Source organism: Hemicordylus capensis, chromosome 11, assembly GCF_027244095.1.
Source record: "Hemicordylus capensis ecotype Gifberg chromosome 11, rHemCap1.1.pri, whole genome shotgun sequence".
NCBI lineage: Eukaryota > Metazoa > Chordata > Lepidosauria > Squamata > Cordylidae > Hemicordylus > Hemicordylus capensis.
Window position 1 is genome coordinate 17,869,262 of NC_069667.1, and position 21,423 is coordinate 17,890,684.

The 21,423-nt window shown below is 48.0% G+C and overlaps 1 non-coding gene across 1 annotated transcript; it reads left to right on the forward strand.

The window, feature by feature from the left end:
* Positions 1 to 3,153: 3,153 nt before the first annotated feature.
* Positions 3,154 to 3,225, forward strand: TRNAA-UGC (transfer RNA alanine (anticodon UGC)). The gene has a single exon. It is a non-coding gene; the product is annotated as a tRNA-Ala (tRNA).
* The last annotated feature ends 18,198 nt before the right edge of the window (positions 3,226 to 21,423 follow it).

Sequence of the window (21,423 nt, forward strand, 5' to 3'; positions counted from 1 at the left end):
AGCCCCAGAACTAGAGAGGAAGAATGTGGGAAATGGCACCACCGCACGCCTGCCTTGACTGCAGCGGATGCAAACGCTGTGGAAGGCTTCCGCATGTGCATGGGATACAAGGATGCAACCGGGCTGACACAAGGACATTCACACAACCGAAAACCGGGGAGGACAAATGTCCTGCCCAGGATTGGGAGCTGCGTGTGCTCCCAGTTTTTAGTTGTGTGGGAGCAAACGGCGAGGAGGGAGACATGATTCCACGGAAGCAGCTAGCAGCTTTTCTTCCTGCCTTGGTCAAATGCTGGGTATGAAAGCTGGGTGGGGCAGCCTTTCCTCCTACCTTGGGTCCAACACAGTCACTTCTCCCTCCTCCTACCTGGTGGTTTGCTCCCACCCAACCAAAAATTGGGAGCACACACAACTCCCAAACCTGGGTCCTGCCCTGGGTCCTACCCAGTTTTTGGTTGTGTGAATGGCCTCATTATGTTCAACACTCTTACAATCTAGATTTCAGGACACTCGTACAATTTTTTGTGTGTGAATGATCATTCCTGTGTCGATTTTAAAAGTTAACCTAGCGACAGGGTGCCTTAAATGTGTGGTACAAATAGGAAACATACTGCTGTACAAATGCTGGGCATAATCTCTGAACGGGGCTTCTGTGTGTATGGTGTATAGAAGTACAGATCTGTACACAGAGTGATTCACATGTTATGTTCAGCGCATATAGCAGTACACTTCCTTTCTGAAACCTGCATTTCATGGGTGAGGCTGTACCCAGGTTCACTTTTAACATGAACGCAGGCACAGTCATTCATACCTCTTTTCAACAAAAGTTTGCAAAGCGGTTTATATAGAAAAATAATAGATAAAGATGCTTCCTTGTCCCAAAAGGTTCACCATCTAAAAAGAAACATAAGGTAGACACCGACAACAGCCACTGGAGGGATGCTGTGTTGGGGCTGGATAGGGTCAGTTGCTCTCCCCCTGCTCAACAAAGAGAACCACCACTTTAAAAAGGTGCCTCTTTGCTCAATTTGCAGGGGATGAGACCCATATATTTAGTGCCGGATTTAGGCACAAGCAAAGTAAGCTACAGCTTATGGCCTGAATTTATGAGGGGCCTCTGAGAGAATCACCACTTTGAATGGTGCCTCTCTGTTCAGTTAGCAGGGGTTAGGATCCTGCCCATTCAATCCAGACTTTCCCCAGGAATTAGACCAAATCATAACTGAATGGTCCGGATGTGGCTCTAGATGTTATTTTCGCTTCCTTTCAAGTTTCCTGCTTCGCCCGGGGTCCTGGCACTAAGTGCGAGGAGGCGGCTTCAGGCCCCAAGAGATCTCTCCGCGCCCCAAATGTGTGAGGCACTGCACGTTCTGTTTCTCATGAGAAAATGTGCAAGATCTTTGGCCGTCTTACCAGGCGGCACCGTGCTGGCCAAATCCTGCGTGACCTTTTGCTTCGCACTACACTCTTTCCCGCCCCCACCGCCGCCTCTGTTTTTTAAACAAAATGCCAAAAAAACATTACCCACCAGAATGGTTTCGCCAGATAATTAATACCATCTGCTTTTAATCAGACCCTTCCTGCTCTCCTAGTTGCTAATATTAATGGGAACAGCTATGGAAACGGGATTTGGGGAGGGGGGGGAACTTGTGGGTATTTACTAGGTGAAAAGTGAAACTGTGCAGGCATTTGATTCACAGGCTGTGGTATGTGACAAGTGCAATTTTCCTTCTAAAAGCACATCAGGGCTCTCTGGTATAAAACAGAGGCGAGCAGAAGAGAGATGATGGGAAATTTCAAAGAATGCAGAATATGCTTGAGAAGGATACATACAGGCCAAGTTTCTAATGGTGTGCCTCTAATACGATTTACCCAGGGGCAATCGTTTTAATACTTGTGCCTGGTAAATTTGCTTTCCCTATTATTATTATTTTTGCCACTCGTTGAAATTTAAAGCATGTATATCCCATCTTCCAGTCTGGATGAAACTTCAAGGCAGTTCACAATATATGGACCCATACCCTGACTCAAGATAAGGCAGCTTCCTATATTCCTAAACTGATGGAGGACAGATGGCTGTATAGACGTTCTCCAGACTCAGAGGCAGGATGCTTCTGAAGACCAGTTGCAGGGGAGCAATGGCAGAAGAGGGGACGTGCCTTCATCTCTTGCTGGTGGGCTTCCCAGAGGCATCTGGTGGGCCACTGTGGGAAACAGGATGCTGGACTAGATGGTCCTTGGGCCTGATCCAGCCGGGCTGTTCTTATGCAAGACTGTTGGACTCTGAGGCCCACGCTGATTCTTCCTTGGGGTCACACCATTCTTGCCACAAGATGTGTCCCTCCTACCAGGACCTTGATAACATGTAAAATTCACTGACAGATTTTCTACAAAGAGAGCATCAAGTCTCCAGCACCCACTCCTGGCCTGAAGTGCTTATGGGCCCAAATCTCCAGTTGCTTTCAACAAGAAAAAGGGTTGTCTTAGAAACATTTATTTTAAAGAAAGCCCTTTTCTTGTTGGCCCCATAGGCATTGTTGGCCATGATCCCCCAAATACTTATTGTGGAGTAGCACCACTGAAATCGTGGGATTGCCAGAGGCAAATGGTTTGGGAAAATATGGCAGCTTTTGAATACAGGAGAGCCTCGTTAATCGTGGGTCCAACACCCACAATTTCGCGAATCCGTGGTCGGGTAATGGACACCCGACCTTGGTATATGTGGGGGAGGCGAGAAAAAAGGGGGTTAAACCCATGTATCCGTTGGTCAGGTGTGGCCAGAAATCATCTCGGAGGTCATTTCTGGATGCCATTTTGAGTTTAGTATTGATTGGGAGCCATTTAAGGGCTCCTTTTTAAAAAAGCATGCCAACCCACCCACCCCCGGTGATTTTCCGCTGATATTTGGTCTATTTTTTACTCTTTGGGGGGCATTGCTGGACTGCTGGAGACCTGTAGAGCATGGTAGGCCACTTCCCCCCACATTTCTAGGGCCATCTTACCCCTTTTTGGGACATTTTCCCAACCTCTGGGAACCTAACCCCTGGATTTGCATTGCCCTAATTACTCAGTAATTGGTTTCTGTATCCACGGTAGTAGCGAAGAATAGAACCCCCACAGATACTGAGGTTCTCCTGTATTCCGGCCAGGGAGGGGGCTGTAGCTCAGTGGTAGAGCATCTGCTTTGCATGCAGAAGGTCCCCGGTTCAATCCCGGGCAGCATCTCCAGGTAGGGCTGGGAAAGGCTCCTGCTTGAAACCTTGGAGAGCTGCTGCCAGTCAGAGTAGGCAGTAGTGACCTGGATGGACCAAGGGTCAGACTCAGTATAAGGCAGATTCCAATGTTTTATAGGGCAACAGAACTGTAAGGAACAGAAGGGAAATCTACGTATTGAAGGAGTTACACTGGCTGCCGATATGTTTCCGGGCAAAATATAAGGTGTCGGCCATAACCTATAAAGCCCTAAACGGCTTGGGCCACGGGTATTTAAGAGAACGTCTTCTTCATCATGAACCCCACTGCCCATTGAGAACATCAGGAAAGGTCCGTCTGCAGTTGCCACTGGCTGGTCTGGTGGCTACTCAGAGTTGGGCCTTCTCCACTGCGCTCTCTAGTGAAATAAGAGCCTCCCCATTCCTGACAACGTTTTAAAAGTCTTTAAAGACACATCTGTTCACCCAGGCTTTTAACTGATATTGTTTTGATTGTTTCAATGTTGTCTTTAGAATATTGTTTTAATCGTTGTGTTCTAAATTTCTTGTTTTTGCTTTTAACTAGTGTTTTACTTTTGTTTTTATCTTCTTGTAAACCGCCCAGAGACGGTAAGTTTTGGGCGGTATAAAAATATGTTAAATAAATAAATAAAATAGTACTTGCAAGCTGAGGCCTCCACAATGAAACATATTCTTTATTCCAGTGTATAGCCACTGGAAAATTCACAGCAGGAAGGCTGCATAATGCATATCTCAGCCTCAAGGGAGCTAAGGAATGGTACCTTTGGAATCGCCTATATGAATCTGCCGGGGAACTCAGATCGTCCCCGTTGGACTAGATGGGCCTCGGGCCTGATCCAGCAGGGCTGTCTTTATGTCTTCTCTGCCCCACCATTTACACAAATCTGGTTGATGGGGAGCAGGGAAGGGGGCTTCCTGAATCATGGCCCCACCTCTTTGGAATGCCCTCCCACCCAGCAGGGCTTAGTCAAGCTCCATCTTTGCTTCGTTTTAAAAATCATTGCTTTTCTTTAAAAGCAGCTTTGAAAGACCGGCTTTGATGGTCATCTCGTTTTAAGTCTGGCGGCTGCTCTATATGACATGTATGTCTTTTATTGTGTTTTAGGATGATTCATTATAGTTTATGGTCTTTTATCATGGATGTTCTGCTTTTATTGTATGTCACTCCAAGCAGCAGTGAGCTGGCAGGGTGGGATAGAAGGATTTTAAATAAAATAAATGGCACGGCCGAGATAGACGGGTCTAAGACCAGACCTTGGGTCCTTGCTGGATCTTGCTTGCTTGGCAAAACAGACCCCATCTTTGACTGTCAGTAGAAGCGAACTCTGGTGATTCATAGATGTCTGCTCCTCACAGCTGATTCTTATAAAACACAGCTAGAGGGGCGGAGGTCGCTTACCAAGCCGGGGCATACAGTAAGAGTAACCAAAGAAAAAGCCTTTTAGAAAACAAACCGGATATTTATTTATTTATTTATTAAAAATCAGCTTTCTTCCTTATGCAGTTCTGTGCTTCTTGGGTGTGGTGGTCTTTGCTGGCTCAGAGCTCTCTGTGATCTCAGCTGTGGGTGTCTTTCCCTCTCCCCCACCTCTTTCAAGCATATGTTGTAGCCTCTCTCTGTTATACAATGGGGTGTACGCTCCAAGTCACAAAATACATCATAAAATATCTCAGTGGGCCAGAACAGCAGTCATTACTCTCCAGCACTCCTGAACTCTGGAGGATACAGATCATTAAGAACTCTATCCAAACTGCCAGATGCTTTCTGGAAATCAAAATGTGTGTGTTTGTGTGTGTGTGTGTGTGTGTGTGTGTGTGTGTGTGTGTGTGTGTGGTGTGTGTGTGTTTTATTTCAAGAAAAATAATCAAAACCACCAGCAGCCTTCTTGCTGTGTGATGTGCAACATCCCAAACGCCCCTTATGAATTAAGTCCTAAAAATGAAGTCCAACGAGTAATTAACTTGTGGAATTTGCTGTCCCAGTTTGCAAGGATGGCACTCACTTAAGTGGCTGTTGAAAAGATTAGAGCAGGGCTTGCCAGAGGAGGTCGAGCTGCAAACCCCATCAGCTCCGGCCACAATGGCAGAAGGACATTGTGGCAGGGGATGCTGGGAGTTGTAGTTCACCGCGCAACCCAAGGTTGGACACCCCAGCTTTGTAGAACTCAGGATGTGAGGCAGAATCCACTGGCTCCTCGGGGTTTTTTGGAAAGAGATCATGCATAATGAGCTTGTACAGACATTACAAGACATACTGGCCCAAATTTTCGCCAGGACCGATGTGCTTCCCAATGAAGAGGCTTGCATTAGCTCTTCTAAACTTGATCTCTCTCTCTCTCTCTCTCTCTCTCTCTCTCTTTATAGCAGCCGAACTCCCATGCAATCTCTCAAACTGCTTTTGAACGTCTCCTCTGTTTCAAAAGTCGCTTAGGAACGTAGGAAGCTGCCTTCCACCGAGTCAGACCTTTGTCCATCTAGCTCAGTATTGCCTACACAGATTGGCAGCAGCTTCTTCAAGGTTGCAGGCTGGACTGTCTCCCAGCCCATCTTGGAGAGGTCAAGATGGTAGGGGCAGAATCTGGGACCTCCTTGCATGCAAGCAAGCAGGTGCTTTTCTACTGAGAAATGGCCCCAACCTCTAAGGAGAATATTTTACAGTGTTCACAGATGTCTCCCATTCAAATACAAACCAGAGTAGACTCTGCTTAGCAAAGAGGACAATTGATGCTTGCTGCCACAAGACCAGCTTGCCCTGTAGCACCGAGGGAGGGCACACAACTCAATGAAAACCAAACTTATTTGTTTTTACACACACACACCACAACATAATTACGTTTAATTAAGTTTAATGGACCTCTGAATCATGCCCCCCCCACCCCACCTCCCAAAAACCCACAGGTCTGGACTAATTTGGCAACACAATGCCACCTAGTGGGAAGAGGAGATTACTGAGGAAACCAACAACCTTTTTTTAGAAAAGAGGTTGCATCGTTTATGAACTGGCAAAAGGAAAGCTTACCTGCCCAATGCCTGCAGAGAGCTGGTGGGACCTTATAGATCAGAGCTGCTCAGCTTCAGCCCTTTGGCAGATGTTGGCCTGCAACTCCCATAATCCCTGGCTATTGGCCATTGTGGCTGGGGATTATGGGAGTTGTAGTCAAAAAACAACAGAAGGGGGGCCAAGTTGAGCAGACCTGTTCTAGACAGACCTGAATATATTTCCACAAATTGGACGACTCCCTCTCCCTGCAAAGTTTCAGAATGTACAGACACACATACACACACACACACACACACACACACACACACACACACCCCTTTCCATCACTTCCAGACTGCAAGAGTGGTGGCAATTTGCATGGAAGTCTTTTCCAGGCCTGCTCAACTTTGCCCCCCCAGCTGTTTTTGGACTACAACTCCCATAATCCCCAGCCACAGTGGCCTATAGCCAGGGATTATGGAAATTATAGGCCAACATCTGTAAGAGGGCCGAGGTTGAGCAGCCCTTCAGACATTTTGCCTAACATGTGCACAGCTGTCAGAGGAAGCTGCCTTCTACCAAGTCAGGCTATTAGCCCATTTATCAGGGCAGGCCATCATTGGCACTCCAGCTGTTGAACTACAACTCCCATCAACCCCAGCCAGTCAGGGAGGAGGCCTCCCCTCTCCTCTCCATCATCGTCAGAACAGCCCTGCTAAGTGAGGCTCCTCCAAAGAGGCACCTTTTAAAAGTGGTGACTCTCTTCAATGAGGAGGGGGAGAGTAACTGGCCGTATCCATCCCCAGCAGAGACTACATGTGTGAGCACTGTAAGATCTTCGCTTTAGGGGATGGAGCTGCTTTGGGAAGAGCATCTAGTTTTCAAGTTCCCTTCCTGGAAGCATCTCCAAGATAAGGCTGAGAGAGATTCCTGCCTGCAGCCTTGGAGAAGCCGCTGCCAGTCTGTGTAAACAATACTGAGCTAGATGGACCAATGGTCTGACTCAGTATATGGCAGCGTCCTTTGTCCCTCTCCCTCTAGTGCAGTGAATCCCAACCAGTGTTCCTCCAGATGCCGATGAACTACAATTCCCATCATTCCCAGCTACTTTTTATTGTGGCTGGGGGTGATGTGAGTTGTAGTTCAGCAACATCTGGAGGAGCCCTGGTTGGGGACCACTGCTCTAGTGGCTGTTGTTGGTGTCTACCTTATGTTTCTTTTTCTTTTTTTTAAGATTGTGAGCCCTTTGAGGACAAGGAGCCATTTTATTTATTTGTTTGTTTGTTTAATATATATCTATGTAAACTTCTTTGGGAACTTTGGTTGAAAAGCGGTCTATACATATTTGTCAGTGGCTCTCCAAGGCCACCTAATGGCGCAGCAGGGAAATGACCTGTCTAGCAAGCCAGAGGTTGCCGGTTCAAATTTTGGCTGGTATGTTTCCCAGACAGGGGCATATCTAGGGTGGGGCAGGCAGGGCATGTGCCCCGGGCGCCACTTGAAGGGGCGCCATTTCTTAAAATTATTTTTTTAAAAAAGAAAACGCCTGCCAAAAACAAAATGGCCACCGCGCATGCTCAAATGGCCTCTGTGAGGCCCTAGGCCATACCAGGCCTCACAGAGGCCACTTGAGCATGCATGGTGGCCATTTTGTTTTCAGCTGCCATTTTAAAAATGGCCACTGCACATGCTCAAATGGTCCCTGTGAGGCCCTAGAGGCCAGCAAGGGGGAGGGGGAACCTTTGCAGACCCCCAGCCATGGCCTTTAGGAAGCCCCCTGAAGGGGCTACAAGTAATTTATATATATATATATATATATATATGTCACTGTACACATATTCAGATATGTGACTTGTATGTGACCTTCAGACTTGTATTTTTCAGCTGATATTATGGTAAAGTTATCTGAAAGATGGGTGTCAGATGTTTGGACAGGGGGCGCAATTTCAATGCTTGCCCTAGGCGCTATTTTCCCTAGATACACCTCTGTTCCCAGACTATGGGAAACGCCTCTATTGGACAGCAGTGCTATAGGAAGGTGGTGAAAGACATCATCTCATACTGTGCGGGAAGAGGCAATGGCAAACCCCTCCTGTATTCTACCAAAGACAACCATGGGGCTCTGTGGTTACCAGGAGTCGACACCAGCTCAACGATGGCACACTTTACCCGCCTCCAAGGTTCCAGGCAAGGCTCTCTCTCTCTCTTTCCAATCTCTCTCTTTCTAATCTAAAATATAGATTCATATAATCTATAATATAAAATTGTGCCACTAGTTGCTATGTATGGCGGCAGGAAGGGAGGAAGTCCCACCCCCGCTACGTCAATCACCCTTGTTGCTGCTCACACTTACAGCACAGCTTGTATGAAGAGGGCAGAGCCTGAAGGCTGAAGGTGGGCCCTTCCGTGACTGGGAGGCTGGGTTGATCAGCCTCCCAATCACAGACGCACTCGCCTTCACACTTAGGGCTCTTCCTGCTTCAAACAATCCCCACCATCAGCATGAGCAGCAGGGAGAGATGGTGAGTGATGGGGCAGGGGGGCAGGACTTCCTTCCCCACCTCGCTGCTGTACATGGGTGCAGCTGTGCCATTTTGTAATTCTCTGTCAGGCTGGAAAGAGCAAGCATGCATTCATTTTCATAGCGAGCCTGTGGAGAGGCCTCCTCAAATGCAGGGTATGATGTGCTAGCACACATTTATTCATTTATTTACATATTTTTATACAGCCCAAAACTTATGTCTCCCCCACATGCATTCGGTATAATGTGTGCAGGAGCATAGCGACTATTGTGCAATGGGGGACACTTGTCCCCAGGCTCCACAGGTCTGGGGGCCCCCTTTCCCCCTCCTGCACCCAGCTGGTGAGCTAAGCGCTTGCCAACTGGGAGCGTGGGGTATTCCCCTCTCCTCTCCATCCAACGCTTCATGTTGGCTGGGGAGGGACGGACTTTCCTCTCCCCCCACCTGGGCATTGGCCCCTCCCCTGCATCTGACATCACACAAGGGGGCGGGGCCAGTGCAGAGAACGGGCCTGTCACGGCCCCAGCAGAGTTTCGTTTCCTCATGTCCCCAGGGAAAGGAGCTCCCTTTCAGCAATTCCACCAACCGCGGACAGGATAAATGAAACTATGCGGGGGCTGTGACAGGCCCTTCCTCTGCACTGGCCCCGCCTCCTCAGGTGCAGGGGGCGTGGCTTGGGGGCACGCGAAAGAACACCCCAGTGGCTGGGGGAGCCGCCAATCAGACATCGGCCCCTGCAAAGCTCCCTATGCTCCCGAATGTGTGCATAACGGCTCGTGTGCACAGAGCTTTGGGCTGTGGTTCTTAACTTGCAACCCGGGAGCAATTCACCCACGGAAGCCACGGTTTAATGAGTCCATGTGAATGGACTGCTTTCCTTACGGGAAGCCACGGCCTTGGGGTTGACCTGGAATCCTGCCAGCGTCGTGCATCCAGCATTTTGTTTGGCGGTTAACAATCCTCAATTTATTTTCATTACCACTGTTTGGATTCTGCACCTGTCGCTCTGGCCCCAACTCTGACCACATATTTACATTGGGGCGGTTTCTGGGCTGCTTCTGCAATGCTCACGGAGGCGAGAGAAAGGGCACGTTTAGAGAAACTACAGGCCTAGTCCATTTTTCAGAACAAAGGGTCTTAAAGTGGCTTTTTGATGAAACCCTAAAACCTCTTCTTCTGAAAAATTAATAATTCTAAACAGATTTCTTGGCAGACGCCGCTACAACATTCACCAATCCTCCAGTGGAAATATCCAATTTGCTCTCTGCAAAAGAGGAGGGGGGAACCCATCCCAGCATCTTGGTGCTGTCGAAGTATGTCTAATCCATCCACACTGAGTCAGAATAAATTAAATCCAAACCGTCTGTGACATAATGTTTGCTCAGTTTATAGCAGGAATTCCACACCCTCCCTTTCTCAATGGCCACCTATTCATAGAGAAATATTTGTAGAAGACATTCCAACATGCAATGCCAAACTTTCTGGTCTCTGCTCCGCAGGCTGTCAACTTCCCCAGCAAGAAGGAGGCCTGCTAAGACCAGACCAAAAAAAAAAAAGGTACATCTAAATCCAGCACCCTCTTCTTTCCAACAATGGCTCACTAGATGCCTCTGGGGCCCCCAAACAAGATATGCACTTAATAGCTCTCCCCTGTTTTTCTCCAGAACAAGGTATACTGCTCCTGAACATAGAGGCTCCAGAGCACCAGTATGGTGACCAAATAGCCTGTGACAGACCAATCTGAGGGTGAAGATGGGTCTAATCACCCCACAAAGCCATCACAGCTGGTGGTCATCATAGCATCTTGTATCAATGAGTTCTTAAGACGATTCTGCATTGAAGGACTTTCTTTTGTCTGTTCTCAGTCCTGTCCATGAAATTCATGGGATGACCGTGAGCTCCAGTTTTACATGAGAGGGAAGGAAACTTGCTTTTATCCGCTTTTCCCACACTGTGAACAATTTGATAAACCTCTGTCATGTCATCCCCAACTTAGTGGTCTCCAAGATGACAACTCTTAAAAATGGCAACCCTTCTCATTGTGGACCAGCAGATTCTTGCTACGGCTTCGTTTCATCTACTCTTTCTCAGTACCGATGCTCTTTCCCAGTCAAAAGATCTCCTGGCTTGTTGCTAGGAGTTCCACATCTCCTTCTCTCACTGCAAGCCGCACTCTCTTGTTGCTAGGCCGCGCTGAAGTGATTGGCAGCACTTCCTTGGGTTGCTAGGTAATCAAAAAGTTCTTCCCCTTAGACATGATTATCTACTAGGGGAAATGGATTAAGGTTGAAGACAGACAGATATAAGAAGAGCTCTTCTGGATCAGGCCCAAGATCAGGCTGGATCAGGCCCAAGACTTCTCACAGTGGCCCACCAAGTGCCTTGGGAAGCCCACAAGCAGGAGATGAAGGCATGGCCCCTCTCTTGCTGTTGCTGTCCCACAACTGGCATTCAGAGGCATCTTGCCTATGGGTCTGGAGCCAGTCTATAGCCATCAGGACTAGTAGCCATGGATAGACCTGTCCTCCATGAATTTGTCTAAGCCCCTTTTAAAGCCATCCAAGCTGGTGGCCATCACCACATCCCGTGGACCAATGATGCGCTGTGTGAAAAAGTCCTTCCTTTTGTCAGTCCTAATCTTTCTGGTAATCAGCTTCATGGGATGACTCCTGGTTCTAGCATTGTACAAGGAGGAGGAAAATGTGTCTCTCCCCACAATCGCCACCCAAGGCACCATTTTACAGGCCTCTATCATGTCTCCCCTCAGGCGCCTTTTTCCTAAGCTAAAAAAAGCCCCAGATGTTGCAGCCCTGCCTCATAAGAAAGGTGTTCCAGGCCCCTGATCATCTTCGTTGCCCTCTTCTGCACCTTTTCCAGTTCTACAATATCCTTTTTGAGAGATGGTGACCAGAACTGCACGCAGTATTCCAAATGTGGAACACAGGAAACCGCCATATACTGAGTCCGACCATTGGTCCATCTAGCTCAGTATTGTCTACACAGACTGGCGACGGCTTCTCCAAGGTTGCAGGCAGGAGTCTTTCTTGGCCCTATCTTGGAGATGCCAAGAAGGGAATGTGGAACCTTCTGCTTGCAAGTATGAAGATGCTCTTCTCAGAGCGGCCTCATCCCCCAAGGCAGGCCTTCTCAACTTTGACCCCTCCACTGTTTGTGGACTAGAATTCCCATAATCCCCAGCCTCAGTGACCAATAGCCAGGGATTATGAGAGTTGTAGGCGGACATCTGCAGGAGGGCCAACGTTGAGCAGCCCTGCCCTAAGGGGAATATCTTACAGTGCTCAGAAGTGGTCTCCCATTCAAATGCAAACCAGGACAAACCCTGCTTAGCAAAGGGGACAAGCCATGCTTGCCTCAAGACCAGCTCTCCTTTCCTAATGTGGCCGCACCTTCGCTTTGTATAAAGGCCTTATAACATTAGCCATTTATTTTCAACCCCCTTCCTAATGATCCTAATTTGAGAGTGATGCATGGACAGACCCGAGACTAGAGTCATAAACCCCCACACAAAGACAGCAGATTTCCAACATGCACGGCACCCATGTGACAAAGCTGACACACATGCACTCTTCCCACATGCTGATGCACACACGTGTCTTCCCTCAACCCAGGAAGGCCAAATGTTACATGGGAAACATCTCTGAGCAGTTGCTAAAAACAGGACTCTTATCAACCAGGGGGCTACACAGAGGCCCAATATATCCCATGTATCTGAACGTTATTTCAGGGCTCCAGTTCACAATCCTCCCGATTTTATAGCCACTAAATTCACACCAAACGGATTCAGCGATTCAAAAGCAAATAGTTAACTCCCTTTGCTGCAGTCTGCCCCAAACCTTCCAAGAACTGACTGCATTCCTTTGAAATTAATAGTATTTCCTTTGGATTACTCACCAAGTCTGGCTAAAAGGTGGGGGTGGACATCTGGCATAGCTAAAACACAACCTGGATGGGCAGAAAAGCTGCCCTCGCATTGAAAAAAAAAAAGGGGGGGAGGGACCTCTGTGTTCACAAAACACACCCAGACACATTACACAAACTTCAGACTGGTTTGGAAGCCAAGGGCAATGAATCGGTTGCCTGCACGTTAAAATACCAAAATGTGCAACCCAGTTCCATGAGTTTTAACTGAGAGGAGAGCTGGTCTTGTGGTAGCAAGCATAACTTGTCCCCTTAGCTAAGCAGGGTCTGCCCTGGTTGCATATGAATGGGAGACTTGATGTGTGAGCACTGGAAGATATTCCCCTTCTTAGGGGATGGAGCCGCTCTGGGAAGAGCATCTAAGTTCTAAGTTCTTTCACTCCTGGCATCTCCAAGACAGGCCGCTGCCAGTCTGTGAAGACAGTACTGAGCTAGATCAACCAATGGTCTGACTCAGCATATGGCAGCTTCCTATGTTCCTAACTCCCAAATCAGTTCCACTCCTCATCTGGAGACTTAATCCAGATGGAGTGTTCACCAGGTTGCAGGTTAAGGGCTTCATCACTGAACAGTTGCATTAAATAAAGGTTCAGATTAACAAAAGAAAAACTGCCTGCCCTTTTGGGAACATTTGAAGATGGAAGTCGTGGCTTTGACATACACCCACGAGCACCAAAATAACCTTACTGATGTCGCTGGTATAGTTCCAGAGCAGGGCTTCCTAACCTGTGGAACTCCAGATATTACTGAACTGCAACTCCCATCATCAACAGTCACACGAAATTGTAGCTGGGGTGATGGGAGTGGTAGTTCAGCAGCATCTGGGGTACCACTGGTTGGGAATGCAGTTCTAGAACTGCACATACATTTAGCCACAGGTGGGTTTGTTTTATATACCAGGGAAACACATCGCTGTGATCCATGTGATCAAGGATTCTCAAACTTGGGTGCCAGATGTTGTTGGACTGCAGGATAGGAACATGGGGAGCGGCTTTTTACCGAGTCAGACCCTTGGTCCATCTAGCTCAGTATTGTCTACACAGACTGGCAGCGGCTTCTCCAAGGCTGCAAGGCAGGCGTCTCTCTCAGCCCTATCTGGAGATGCCAGGGAGGGAACTTGGAACCTTCTGCATGCAAGCGGGCAGGTGCTCTTCCCTGAGCTATGGGCCCATCCCCGAAGGGGAACATCTTACAGTGCTCACACGTCTCCCATTCAAATGCAAACCAGGACAGACCCTGCTTAGCAAAGGGGACCATTCATGCTCGCTACCACGAGATCAGCCCTCCTCCCAGGAAGCTGTGATCTGGGGACCTAAGTTTGAGAACGCTGGCTGTAAATGAAGTCCTCGCTGCAAATCCCAAACCTGGTTCCTAGGTGTGCTTCCCAGACCGCCTCTCCATAGGGGGGTCTTTAAAATTCTCTCCCCGAGGTCTTCATTTTCTGAACGAAGAGTACCATATTTACCTGAAGAGAAGACGATGCCTTAAAAGAGAGAGGCTAAATAAAGTTTAAAGGTAAAGGGTGCTGTTGAGTCAGTGTCAACTCCTGGCGCTCACATAGCCCTGTGGTTGTCTTTGGTAGAATCCAGGAGGGGTTTACCATTGCTTCCTCCTGCACAGTATGAGATGATGCCATTCAGCATCTTCCTAGATCGCTGCTGCCCAATATAGGGAAACATACCAGTGGGAACTTGAACCAGAAACCTCAGGCATGATAATCAAGTCATTTCCCTGCTGCACCACAGGTTATGCCTGTATTTACCCCAAAGAAAGAGGAATCTGAATCTAAGATGACCCACCCCATATTTAGCAGGGAAGAACTGGGAGGAAAACCTCGTCTTCGATTCGGATAAATGCGGCAACTTGCAAAGGGAGAGAGAAGTTCTCTCTCTCTCCTCTTCACGCTCTTAGTTCATCAGGCCCCAGGTTTAGGTCCCATTGGCATGAAATACCTTTGGGGCAATGAAACACAAGAGCACACACAGAGGTCTGCTCAGAGCAAGAGGCAGAGAAAAAAGGCTGAGTAAGCCTCTGTCCACCCACACAGCCTGGCAGCTATGCAATTGCTCCGGGCGGGGTCACTCCTCACAGCAAGGGACTGGCCCTCTGCCACTCACCGTACAAGAAACCCCAAAACCCGTCCCTGGACTGAAAGTCCTATGCATCATGAGCCGTTTTCCCACTCCGCCAAAACGTGCTGCCCAATACTAATTCCACACACAGTGCCTCAGAACTTCCTTTGCTGAAGAAGCCGCAAGGCAGATGGAGAACATCCATGTGGGTTTCTCGGGCCCGGGCAGGCTGCAGAGAGGATTCTCTCAGAGCCACCAACACTTTCACTCAATATCGACTTTTTGTTTCTCTCCAAGCGAAACGACAGGATGGGCCCGTATCTCTCTGTTCCGGGAGCCGAGATTCTAATGTGACCTTATGAGCAGACCCCATGTTCACCTTTAGAAAGGTGGACAGTCCCATATCATTTCCGTGCTACCAAAAAGGGAGAAGAGACACCAACCTAACATCTTGCAGATGCAGGGCAGTCGAAAGTGTGAGAAAGCAAAGATTCCAACCAGGCAGCGAGGATCTTTATGCTGTGTGTGGGTGGAAAGCATTGGCCAAGGCCATTAATCTTAACTGGTGGTTAGGGAACCACAAATGGGCTGTGGCCTGAACTAAGGCGAGATGCACCAGAGGCAGAATCTCCATTTGCTCTGGTTGGTTTGCGTGTCTTTTTAAAGAGAAGCAGAGCCGGGTCAGGCGGCGGGGGGGGCGGTTTTTCCAGATGCCAAGGACAGGATTCATGTATCTTCATTAGTTGCGAAGAAGAAGATACACTGGGAGATATTCTTCACCCCTGCATGAGACGACATTGGAGCACTATAAGGTATTCCCCTTAGGGGATGGGGCCGCTCTGGGAAGAGCATCTGTATGCAGGAGGTTCCAAGTTCCCTCCCTGCTAGCATCTCCTGATAGGGATGAGACACATTCCTGCCTGCAACCTTGGAGAAGCCACTGCTAGCCTGTGTAGACATAGGAGCATAGGGAGCTGCCACATACTGAGTCAGACCATTGGTCTATCTAGCTCAGTATTATCTTCACAGACTGGCAGCGGCTTCTCCAAGGTTACAAGCAGGAGTCTCTCTCAGCCCTATCTTGGAGATGCTGCCAGGGAGGGAACTTGGAACCTTCTGCTCTTCCCAGAGTGGCTCCATCGCCTGAGGGGAATATTTTACAGTGCTCAAGTCTCTGGCTGATTATTGTAGACAATAGTGAACTAGATGGACCAATGGTCTGACTCCGTATACGGCAGCTGCCTATGAGACCCTGGGACAGCAAGAGAGACCCAGCTACCAGAGAACTATTTAAAAATGAGAGCTCTTCTCTCTTTTGCAACTGGTCATCTTGGAGAGCAAAGAAAGATGGGCTTATGTAGCAAGAACAAAAACACCCCAACCAACCACACACAGAGAAATGGATTCCCCATTGCAGTTTGGGATGAAGGATGGGTTGGAAGAATGCATCTCTAAGAACATAGGTAGCTGCCGTATATGGAGTCAGACCACTGGTCTATCTAGCAGTCTCGTCTACACTGACTGGCAGCAACTCACCGAGATTTCTCACCAAGGTTTCAGGCAGGAGTCTTTCCCAGCCGTGCCTGGAGATCCTGCCAGGGATGGAACCTGGGACCTTCTGCAGAGAAAGCTGATGTTCAGCCCCAGCCCCATAGGAAGTTACCTTATAAGGAGTCAGAGCCTTGGTCCATCTAGCTCAGTCTTGCCTACACTGACTGGCAGTGGCTCTCCAAAGTTTCAGGCCGGAATCTCACTCAGCGAGCAAACCTGGGACCATCTACACGCACAGCAGAGGCTCAACCACCGAGCTCCAGCCCCGTCCTCTTAGGGTAGGGGTTCTCAAATGTGGGCCCCAGCTGTTGCTGGACTACAACGCCCACCACCACCAGCCATCTCGGGACCCAATACGGAGAAGCCCCTGCCCCAAGGGAAATATCTCACAGCAGACAGAGCTCACATGTGGGCACCCATCCAAATGCAAACCAGGGCAGACCCTGCTTAGCAAGGGATGACCAGTTTTGTTTTGTTTGTTTGTTTGCTCCGAGCGCTTTACTATTTCGTAACACTTTGTGCAAGAACATGCCAAACCAGAACTTCAAAACTGAGTTCTGGCTTTAGAGGACTTGTCTGTTGTGGTCAGCCAGCTGACAAACATGTGTGAGAATGTCACAAGCAATAATTACCTTCCAGGAACGGGCGTGAGAGATACAGTCGCCCGCCCACCCCTGCCGCCTCCAACACAAGCGAACCGAAGCCCCTCCTAAATGAACTTCCACTGAAGCTCTGAAGAGTTTCCAGCAGACCAATGGAAGGCAGATGGCACAGAGAGAAATCCAAACTGCGGCTGCTATCTTCTTCAGGGAAAAAGTCTCTCTCCAGATCCTCGGGAGAATCAAACTGGGAGAGGAATAGGGCTTCTGAAAACTCTCCAGCTTAAAGGAACTTTCTTAAGAAGGCAGATCTGGCCAGTTACCCACGCTTTAGTCACATCATGGCTGGATTACTGTAATGAACTTTGCATGGGGCTGCCCTTGAAGAATATCCAGAAACTGCAGCTAGTGCAAAATGCGGCAGCTAGGGTTTGGCTCTGAAGATGCCCAGTGGGAGCACATCACACCCATTTTGAAAGAGCTGTACTGGCTACCAGTTTTGTTTCTGGGTCCAATTCAAGGTGCTGCTTGTTTTGACCTTTAAAGCCCTAAACGGTTTGGGGCCGGGATACCTGAGGGACCACCTGCTCCCAAGGGTTGCTGCCAGCTAGACAAGGTCATCGGAGGGGGCTCTGCTCTGGGTGCCGACAATGAGGGAGGCTCGGTTGTCGTGCATGCGGGACAGGGCCTTCTCTGTTGCTGCCCCCGGACTCTGGAATGCTCTCCCGGTGACTATTTGCTCCTCGGTCTCCATCACAGCTTTTAGAAAGCATGTTAAATCCTGACTTTTTGCCCAGGCTTTTATATAATTGTCTCTCCTGCTGCTGCTTTGTATTTTGTATGGTTATATTGTGCTTTTATTTTAAGTCTTTGTAGTCAGATCTATGCTTTGATATTCTCGCTTAAAGGTTTTAATGGTGTCATTTTTATAGTCTTAATTTTTTTTGGTGAACCGCCTTGAGATTGTCTTAATGAAAATTAAAATGTAACCACCAAATATATAAATAAAACAAAACCTTTTCAAGGTCGCCCTTTCATGCTGCAAAACCTTCATGTTTTGCAGGGCAGCTCAGCAGGAAAGTCCCGGGTTGTCTCCAGCAGGATCTCAAGGTAGTGGAGTGACGGGCGGGGGAGAGATCCTGAGATCCTGCCTGAAACTGTAGAGTGCTGCAACCGGTCATTGCAAACAGTGCAGAGCTAGATGGACCAAGCGTCTGACTCAACAGACGGCAGCTGCATCTGCAGAGGATTCTGGGACATATTCTAGAATATATCCACAAGGGACACTGACCGTGTTGGGCCTCACAATCACCTCTCCAGAAACTCTGGCTACTGTTGGTCACCTTGTCACTGAAGAACCTTGAGAACTTTCAGAGGTCTTGGGGCACTCTGCAGAATGCAAGTTGGAAAATGTTCCATGGAAGAGAACTCAACTCAGGAGAGCTGGTCTGGTGGTAGCAAGCATGAATTGTCCCCTTTGCTAAGCAGGGTCCACCCTGGTTTGCTATTGAATGGGAGACTACATGTGTGAGCACTGGAAGATATTCTCCTTAAGCAGGTCTGCTCAATTGAGGCCGCCCAGCTGTTTTTGAACTACAACTCCCATAATCCTGAGCAGCAGTGGCTAATACTAAAAATATTTATATACCGCTCTTCAACAACATTCTCAAAGCGGTTTACATAGAAAAATAAATAATACATTAAAAAGATGGTCCCCTGTCCCCAAAGGGCTCACAATCTAAAAAGAAACGTAAGGTAGACACCAGCAACAGCCACTGGAGGGATGCTGTGCTGGGGTTGGATAGGGCCAGTTGCTCTCCCCCTGCGAAATATAAATCACCACTTTAAAAGGTGTATCTTTGCTCAGTTAGCAGGGATTATGGGAATTGTAGGCCAACATCTGCAGGAGGGCCAAAGTTGAAAAGCCCTGCCCTTAAGGGATGGAGCCGCTCTGGGAAGAGCATCTTGGTTCCAAGTTCCCTCCATGGCAGCATCTCCAAAGATAGGGCTGAGAGAGACTCCTGCCTGCAACCTTGGAGAAGCCGCTGCCAGTTTGTGTAAGCAATACTGAGCTAGATGGACTAATGGTCTGAGTCGGTATAAGGCAGCTTCCTATGTTCGGCCAAAGACCATTGGAAGGAAACTGTGGCCACGCAGCAGGAAGCTGGAAGCTTTATTCTTGAAGCACTGAAATAACTAATGGCCCGAGTTAATGCTATCTTTCACAGGGTCTAGATCAGCGTTCCCTGTAACAGAGATTCTCGGATGTTGTTGACAATCCCATAATACCCAACCAAAGGCCATTATGGCTGGAGATGATGGGAGTTGAAGTCCAACATCTGGGACCCAGACGAGAACCTCTGATCTAGACCAGTGTTCCCAGATGTTGACAACTCCAACTCCCAGCAATGGCCTTTGGCTAGGAATTGTGGGAGTTGTAGTCAACATCTAGGAATACCTGTTATAGGGAACACTGATCTAGACCCTTTGAAATATTGCATTGGAACTTGGGGCTTTTTATGATTTTCATTCTTGAAGAATAAATCTTCCCTTTCCCCACCACATTTGAGGCTCAATTCCATGTCTATGTTTCTCCTTTTTTTGAAGCCACGCTCTCTTTACACAGGCATTCCATGCTGAATAAAGCATCAATTCTGAAAACCAGTTTTACTAATACAAATTTGCTTAATTCTAGTTTGAGGGTTTCTTTTTAAAAAAATTACAACTGGAATTACTGGCAAAGAACTGGATATCAGTAAGAATGGGACGGGGATTTGAAAACTCTCTCTGCCATCCACTCGTGTATGTAACTAGGTCTGAGAATTCTGGATAAGCCCTCCCTAACAGCCAATTAAGTCGAACCTCCATGTCTGGACGCAGTGCACCACTATGCTGGGGGCAAAAAGAAAGGAGGTTAGACATCTTATTTCATGCCCTGTTCAGGAGCTTCCAGAAGCATCTCACAGCTCTTGGAAACAGAATGCTGGACTAGATGTGGTCGTCTGATCCTGCAAGACAGGCAGAAAGGAGTTGTGTGCAGACAGCACAATTACAATATGTAATTACAGGATCACAGATAAGCACATTCTTCACTGGTTTGTGGTACTCTGGCAAATATTGCAACCTGCACAGCCTTGATGCTTCGCTCGGGACAAATGAGGACTAGGAACGTAGTCCCTATGACTTTTTTTTAAAAAATCCTGAGACTAGTCACTTCAGATTACAGAGCAATCTTGACCACACTCGCCAAAGTGCTGTAAATGCATGCACACACTCCTCATAAATTCACATTTCTGCATGCCAACTATTTACCACCATTAAAGAAAAGCAAAACACATATATATTTCATTCTATATCAGTTTACTCTGCAGCCCCCAGATGACTGAGATATTTATATATACATATACATATGTATTCCCATCTATCTAGATATGAGAGATAGATATCATATATCTATGATACATGATATCGCATATCTTTTTAAGGTGGTGATTCTCCAATATTGAGCAGGGGGAGAGCAACTGGCCCTATCCATCCCCAGCACAGCATCCCTCCTGTGGCTGTTGCTGGTGTCTATCTTATGTTTCTTTTTTCGATTGTGAGCCCTTTTGGGACAGGGAGCCATCTTACTTATTTTGTTTTATTTATTTATTTATTTTTGTTTTTCTATGCAGGCTTTGGAAACTTTTGGGAACTTTTGTTGAAAAGCAGTATATAAAGTATTTGCCGTACCCATATCGATCAACGTTCTGAAAAAAGAAAAGTCCTAACCAACAAATCCTCCTGGTGCTGCATATCTTTGGATTTCTCCATCTCTCCCAACTCACAGCAACATAGAAAGCTGCCATATACTGAGTCAGACCATTGGTCCACCTAGCTTAGTATTGTCTACCCAGACTGGCAGCGGCTTCTCCGAGGTAGCAGGCTCAAAACACAACCCAAGGCGCAATAAATGAGCAATCCATTCGTTATAAAAACGGTAAGTGGAAATTCATGGTTTTCATCCGGTACACCAAGCAGGCAGGGGTATTTTTTCTCCTTGTTTTGTTTTAATAAGAGGAGAATTTACAAGCCTTTTAAAACAAACACGGGACACCCTCTGGGCCGGCTCACACAGGCAGGGGCGGAGCCACCATCGGGCGAAGGGGTTCAAAGAACCCGGGCCGCACCTTGTGCCCAAGCCACACCCCCAGCATCCGACATCAGACATAGGAAGTGTGGCTTCTCTCGCAAATGGAGCTGCAGGCCCTATTTGCGAGCAAATTCCAGACAGTGCCTCGTCTGCAGCGGGGAGACGCATTCTCGGCCAGGCCGGGAAGCTGTCGCTGGCGAAGCTTTTGAAAAACGGAGCCACGCGGTGTCAGACGCAGGGGTCATGGCTGACATCAGACCTAGGGGGCGTGGCTAGGGGGGCGCTGGCAATGGGCTGAATCAGGGCCGGCACTGATTCAGGCACCATTCCGCAAAGCCTGCCGTGTGGAGCCAGGAGGGAAAGGGTGGTTCAGAGGAACGGGCGTTACAGTTAGG